The 7,820-nt window shown below is 36.5% G+C and overlaps 1 long non-coding RNA gene across 1 annotated transcript; it reads left to right on the top strand.

The window, feature by feature from the left end:
* The first annotated feature begins 567 nt into the window (after positions 1-567).
* On the top strand, positions 568-2,173 carry LOC126829435 (uncharacterized). The gene is made up of 3 exons (XR_007683402.1): positions 568-1,155; positions 1,486-1,631; positions 1,985-2,173. It is a non-coding gene; the product is annotated as an uncharacterized LOC126829435 (long non-coding RNA).
* Positions 2,174-7,820: the final 5,647 nt, after the last annotated feature.

Here is a 7,820-nt window from a genome sequence, read left to right as displayed (position 1 = left end):
AAACAAACCGGCATGGGAATTCCCGGATATGACCTGCTAAACCTTTGACCTGCCAAACGAGCTTGCGAACAATACCTGCTTTATGTTATCAGAATAAGTAATTCTAGGAAGTTTAAATGAATTATTTATGAATATTAATCATGCGTGGAATCAATGGGCGAAACAATAATAGGGTACCGGTAGGCGTATTTAATCTACTATAGTCTAGGCCTTGCTGGTTGTAATAATTTTATAAGCTTATTCATATGACTATTATTATTATTATGTTAACCACTTTCGTTATCGTGGCCTATGTAAGATTTTGCCGATAACTTTGAATTTTATAGTTTGGTATGTGATATAATGTGTGGAAATAACAATAGGCTATGTTGTTAATGTAAGCCTTGTTGCTATTTTAAAACTAACACATTTCGATATGAAGACCCTAAAATAGCCGTAATTTTAAATTCACTAAAAGCTGTGTGAAAAAAATATTGACATTTGGCATGTAGGCCTGGTCAACTTTTAAAGTCCATTAAAGGAGCCAAGTCTTCTACATTGCAAACATGACTTTTTGTTCAATTTAAATTAACATTGAGGTTGTTATCTTACCGTGAAAAGTTGGACTTCTTATCCAATATTTTAGACAAAATGAAAATTTTAAAATTAGCACACGAATCGCGTACCCTAGGGTGCTTTTGAGCGCCATTTGGATGAAGCAACTCGATGAACGAGGCTAAACATATCTCATGTAGGAGAATACTACCGGTGTAGACTGGAATAACCAGATTCCAAAGACTGCCATTCAATTCAGACTCTTTGCATATTTCGCCAAAAATAACTGATTAGAAATTACAATAAAAACAGAAATGATTGAATGTAAATCAGTTTACATACATTCATATTACATTATCATATGTGTTGCGACCCATTTGTTTCCATTTATAGATGCCATAGAATAGCGTTTTAGCTCCTTTAAAATGTTGTTTTTTTCTTTCAGATTAGAATCGTATGACCGCAATGACAACTTCAGGGGGCCTGTCATTATTCTTCCTGATATGGTAAACACCGAATGGCCTATCACTGGTTATCAACAGTTAACTAATGAACACAAAGAGCATTTGCCTGTAATTAATTTCCATCAAATTGAAGGCTATCTCTTATACAGAATGGCAGGTAGATAAAGACCTCTATATCTTTCATTTTTAGTAATGTGTGTGTGTATTCTGAATTTGAATAGTTCAAAAATAGTAATGGAAACTGAATATATTGAAAATTCATTACAATTACTTTATTCTGACTCTGAAGTCTGAGCAATGTAACACGACTGTTTGAAGATATTGTGTAGGTTGTTCATTGTTGTAGCAATTATACTATAGGCTTGTTACGTCCACTCAACACAAACTAGATCACTTTGGGACTAAAATATGGTTCAATTTTATTTCAATAAATCACTAATTATGAATATGGTCATATCATAAACAAATATTGTTTTTCATTTAATAGAGGATAAACAAATTTCTGGAGATTTGAAGGCCCTTCAAAAGGGAAAAGATATGGCGGATGGTGGGAGAGTGCTTGCTTGCTCAGTTATACTAACTGCAAGCGATACATATTTCAGTGGCATAGTTGGTGCTGCCATGAAAAATAAGGTAAATCATGTTATTTTACAGCACAGTTTAAGGCTAGGTGGTACATTACTCATCACACTTAGTTATGCTTTTAACTAGAGACTGATGTGACAACAACCTTGACCTCTTAATTTAGAGGCAATCCAAATTGTGGGATAAGAAAAAAAAATTATGTTGACCACTTCTAAAAACCCCTACGCGCAAGCGAATTATTGAAATAAAATTAAACCATATGTTAGTCCCGAAATGACCTAGTTTGTGTCACGTGGATGTTAAACCCCATTTCTCTCTCTCTCTATCTGGTACAAATGTAACATACACCATCTCCAACAATGATCCATATTATTCATTTGAAAATTCTTGTCATATTAAAGGTGACGTACAACTACAAGCTTAAAATCCACTCAACTGGTGACCCCATTACTTCCCATTGTGAATGTCCAGCAGGCAAGGGGCCACATGGTACATGTAAGCATATTGCAGCAGTTCTATTACTTCTGCAATGGTTCACAGAGACGGGCGAAATTAAAGTAAAGAAGTCATGCACTGAAAACATTCAAAAATTTCATAAACCTAAAACCATGTACGAAGGTAAATATTGTTATTTACACACTAATTCAAATTAAAATCTAGCAGAGATTTGTTATTTTGAATTTAAATTCAAATACCCAAGATTTGAATTTAATATGCATCGGAATAGCTCAAATGAAAATGCTTGTGAATTTTGTTTAAAATATTAAAATTAAATGTAATAAACTAATAAAATATGTGTGCTACTTAAAAGTGACCCAAATATGGTTTCTTAAATTTTAGGATTAGTATTTATTACAAAAATTTTATTACAGGTAAGCCGGTCTTCTCAGAGGAAATTCCGACAAAAAGAAAGTGTATGAATGAAATGTTGGACGATCCACGACCTATAAAACGTCGAAATAATGCTGGTTATACCGATTATGTCAGAAACCGTATGATCAATTATGTTCACCATTCCTCTCAAGATCTGGCAATGCGATATTTGTTTCCTGTAGCTAACATTCAGGTAATGACTATATACAGAGGCGTAGCCGTGAAATATATATTGGGGGGGGGGACCGCAACCCTAACCCCTAACCCTATTTTAAAACCCCTAAATAATATAAACAAACACCATGTGGCCATGCTGTCCACACAACTCGTTTGCTGATTGGCCCACCGCGTGCAAAGTATTATGGTTATGTGGCTGGCTGAGCGGGCGATAAATATTTGGTTTAGGCGATAATGTTTTTGGGTACCTACATGCGATTCAATCTGATAAGTGGCAGAAAAAAATTAACTAGACATAATTTTATGGAACACAGTTACTTTTCACTTCACACATGTTTCAAGGATGATTCTCTCTGTGTTTTATTTTAGCAATGTAAACCATATTGGGATATGTACAGATAGAATCTTAACTAATCCTAGTAATTGTTGTAAATAAATAGGAGTTAGGATCTACTATGTAAATTTTTTTTGGGGGGGGGTCCAAGTATATTCAGACCCCCCCCCCCCCCCAGAAAAACAATTGTGACGCCCATGACTATATAGGGTGGTGCAGAAGAGCCCATAGATATTGTCCATGAGACACCAAAATAATTCCAAATCACTTTTAATTTTACAGATTGCAAGTGAAGACCATAAGTACCTGCCTTTGCCATTAACAGAATATTTGGTTGACAGAGCTATACAGGTAAATGCTATGATAGTTAATGTTTCAGGTTGAAATTACAACTATAATGTTTTTTTAGTGTGGGACAAACAACAAATATGCAGGGGTGGCCAGCCTTTTACATAACATGCACTAATTTATACATTTTTCCCAGTTTCATTTATTTAACATATTTTAAACTGAGAACAGAGTAATGTGAAAGGAGATAGCATTCCTAAAAAGATGTGCACATAATAATAAAATCTCTAAAAATGAAGGGTAGTCTTACTGTATTATACTATTCAAAAAAAGTAGGGGATATTTGATTTTGGGGGCATAATACTAAAATATGCAAATGACTACGAAAAAAGTCACTATAGAACCTAACAGAAGAAACATTTCCAGTTACATGTGACGCCCAAACGCACCAATAGCTACCGCATGGAATGCAGGTGATGCTTGGGATCATCATGGGGGTCCAACCCAAGATTTGCACGACTCTGACTTTGAATGTTACAGTCATTGTGGCATTGAATTCCAGGGTGGAAACATCAGTTTAATTGTTTTAGTGACCAGAAAACAAATTTTGATATGCGTCGGCTTACCCAAAATGAAAGGTTACGTGCCCTTGGCATGCTACAGATCGGCACAACACAGGCGGTTGTGGCGCGGACGATGAATGTTTCTCAGTCTGTCATAAGCAGGCTATGGTCCAGATACCGTGATACACAATCTGTACAGGACAGACCACGCTCAGGTCGACCAAGGGCGACAACTCAAGCCCAGGATCGATTTATCCGTACCTTGGCCTTGAGAAATCGTGTCATCACAGCAAATCAGATCAGCGCTCGTCTTCAAACAGACACTGGTGTGAGAGTGAGTGGCCAGACGATTCGGAATCGACTGCATAGGGGTCACCTTCGCGCCCGACGTCCTCGCGTGATCCCTTGTTTGAGAGATCATCACATTCAGGCAAGACGTCGTTGGTGTAGGGATCGTCAACACTGGGATAATCGACGCTGGAGCAATGTGATGTTTTCAGATGAGTCAAGGTTCACTGTTGATTTTTTGGACAGACGTAGGAGGGTGTGGCGTCGTCGAAACGAGCGCTTCCAAGACGTTAACGTCATCAGACATGATCGATTTGGGGGTGGTTCTGTTATGGTGTGGGGAGGCATCACTGTTGCTGGAAGAACGGCTTTACATGTTGTTGCAGGGCGTGTTACAGGCCAGTACTACCGGGACAACATCTTGGCAGTCCATGTTGTGCCGTTCGCACGACGTCATGGCCGCCGTTTCATCTTCCAGGATGACAACGCAAGATGTCACAGGGCCAGGATCGTTACAGGTTACCTCCAACAACAGAACATCACCACATTACCTTGGCCAGCACTGAGTCCCGACCTCTCCCCCATCGAGCATGTCTGGGACATGCTTGGACAGAGGTTACGTCAACGTCAACAACGTCCTGCCAATGTCCAAGAACTTGCTGCTGCGTTGCAACAGGAATGGGACAATCTGGACCAAAATGACCTTAGACGTCTCATTAGGAGTATGCCACGTCGGATCAATGCTTGTTTGGCAAACAGAGGAGGATTTACCCGTTACTGACTTGGTTGTGATGCTGTGGTAACTTTGCTATTTGACCCCGGGTATCATTTTACCCTTATAATGGTCAGTCTGTGCCTTACTTAGTCTTAGGATCATTTGGAATAAATCGATGAATGTGAACTTCATTTCATTTTGTCATTTGTTTCTTCGTCAGTTTCATTAGGTGACTTTAATAACACTTAAAAATCAAATATCCCCTACTTTTTTTGAATAGTATATATCTGTGTGGTCTCATTGAAACTCGTTTTGTTTTGCATATTGTGATGTTTTTAACATTATTTACAATATATGTATTTCATTGTTTATGTACAGCTGTTATCATTAGAATACATACCAGCTACACACCAATGAATCAATTCTCCGTAATCATAATTAGTACCAGCAATATAAGGAAAGGTAAAGTGACAGGATTGTTGATATGAACAGGTTTGATAAACAGGTAAAGTATCGTTTAGACTTAAAGTATCTATAATATCGCCAGTACTACGGGTACAACAGTGACTATCACAACCATTCTTGTCTTGTAGTTGCCTGCAGCCTTTACCTCTTGGTTTGCTACTGGCATACATATCCCCTAATATATGAATAAGTTGACCTCTAGGACAGGTTATAGTATAATTAGAACATGGTGATCCAGGGGGTCGATAACAATAAAACGTTGATACGACAACCAGCACTAGAATACAAGAATTAGATTGAAATGTGGACAAATCTATATATTTTCAATGCAAAATGGTACCAACCATGTGAACCACATGATACCATTACTATAATAAAACAATCAGAGAGCATGTCTAGAATACGGTAATAACACCACCATTACTATAATAAAATAATATACACTGACAATTATTACAATCAAACTAATACAATATTATTATAAGACGTAAATGAATATATATTATGTGATACAACCGCCATTATTATCATACACAACACCAACACGTGACTAGAATATGTAACAGTTATACACAACAACAACGCGTGACTAGACTATAGTAATAGTCATACACAACACCAACATGTGACTATACTATAGTAACAATCATACACAACACCAACACGTGACTAGAATATAGTAATAGTCATACACAACACCAACATGTGACTATACTATAGTAACAATCATACACAACATCAACACGTGACTAGAATATAGTAAAAGTCATACACAACACCAACATGTGACTATACTATAGTAACAATCATACACAACATCAACACGTGACCAGAATATAGTAACAATGAAAACAAAACCAATTAAATGTACAGTTGCTACTATCAAAAAGCCACAAATATAGTTAACCAATATTACCCTAACAACATTAGTAACATTCATATAACAATAAATTATTCCGAGAAATTAAATTAACGGAGTTTGATTACAGTGGTGATAATATAATAGATATATTTAAAGTTTTATCAAAATCAGATAAAAATTGTGACCTCTGGAGGGTCCACAACCTTGGCATTACATACTTTTACGCTTTGGTTACGAAATTCGAACTCAATCGTCGTTAGGATGTAACGGTGATTTATAATTAGTTGAACAGTTTTTAAAATCGGATATAAATTGTGACCACTAGAACGATCGCAAGCTAAAAATGCAATTTTTCGTATAATCACGGGTCATAATCCAGAACGCTACGGTCCGATATGTGCGAATATTGTAGTAAAAATAGATTTAACGCTTCATCAAAATCGGATATAAATTGTGACAGCTAGAGAATCCATATGAGCGATTTTTTTTTTATACAACCAGACAGTCCGATGCATCTATGGGATATAAACCGATAAAAATGTGGGCTTATAAAATTATACTCCAAAACACTGATATAAACGTAATTGTGATGATGTATTTGTTTATATATAATTAATATGATATTATACTAAATGGCTAAAATACCTGAATACAGGAATACAAAGACACCTAGATATGATTTCATCGTCATACACGCCATAATCTGAAATATAGTTGATATAGAAACCGGTCAATTCTAACATTTTATAGCGGTGTTCATTCCATTCATACTTGTCTTGACACTGGTGTGTGGGGTACGTTTTAACCCACGTTTTCCTGTTTTAATTATATAAAACATGGATTCGTATATAAACTCGACCTTTATATTGATCTGATTATAATATTGTTTTAGTGATGTTCTCTTTCTCAAGCCAGGTTGGCCAGCGAATTATTGAAATAAAATTGAACCATATGTTAATCAACATATTACCTAGTTTGTGTTGAGTGGACAAATTAAACTCTCAGATTCGTTAATGAATAACATTATTTTGATTCACCCATCGTCGTTCCCCAGGTTAGGATTCTGCAGAATTAGCACGTATAACCAGTAGGTGGCTCGACGACTGATGTAATCAAATTAGAAAGTAGAAATATATTTCTTACATGATTAACTCATGCCGTCGCTCTGTAGAATGTACTTCAGACACAAAGATATATTCTTTTAGTGAAATAACAACAAAGCACTAAAATTAGTATTGTACATTGTACAGAGCTTAAACGACCAACGCCTATTGATCAGAGTGAACCACTCTGAACCATGGGCTAACATAATGTGTTGCAGAAACAGGGCTCGGAAGCCGAACCCCCAATCAGCTGTCAAGAGGACTATACTTTCCACCGTCCGACACGGAACACAAGGCAATGCAAACACGTTGTCCCATTACAAGGATCCATTTAGTCGTCATTTCACGACACGCAGGTCAAAAGAAGGGTATATTTTTATCACCCCCTACAACCCGAGGGGCGACGTTCGAATGATTAATCAAACATTATGCTAGAAAGGTGAGTTCCAATAGATAAGAAATAATCCAATTACTCGTTAATGTTTACTTGTTTATATAGTTAACAAATATCGTATACTCACCTGTGGTACCAAGTTTAGCTTTCAGATGAATGAAGCCTATTTATGTGT

Source organism: Patella vulgata, chromosome 8 (genome assembly GCF_932274485.2).
Source record: "Patella vulgata chromosome 8, xgPatVulg1.2, whole genome shotgun sequence".
Taxonomy (NCBI): Eukaryota; Metazoa; Mollusca; class Gastropoda; family Patellidae; genus Patella; species Patella vulgata.
Note: the sequence above shows the minus strand (reverse complement) of the source record. Positions and strands in the feature narration are given on the sequence as shown.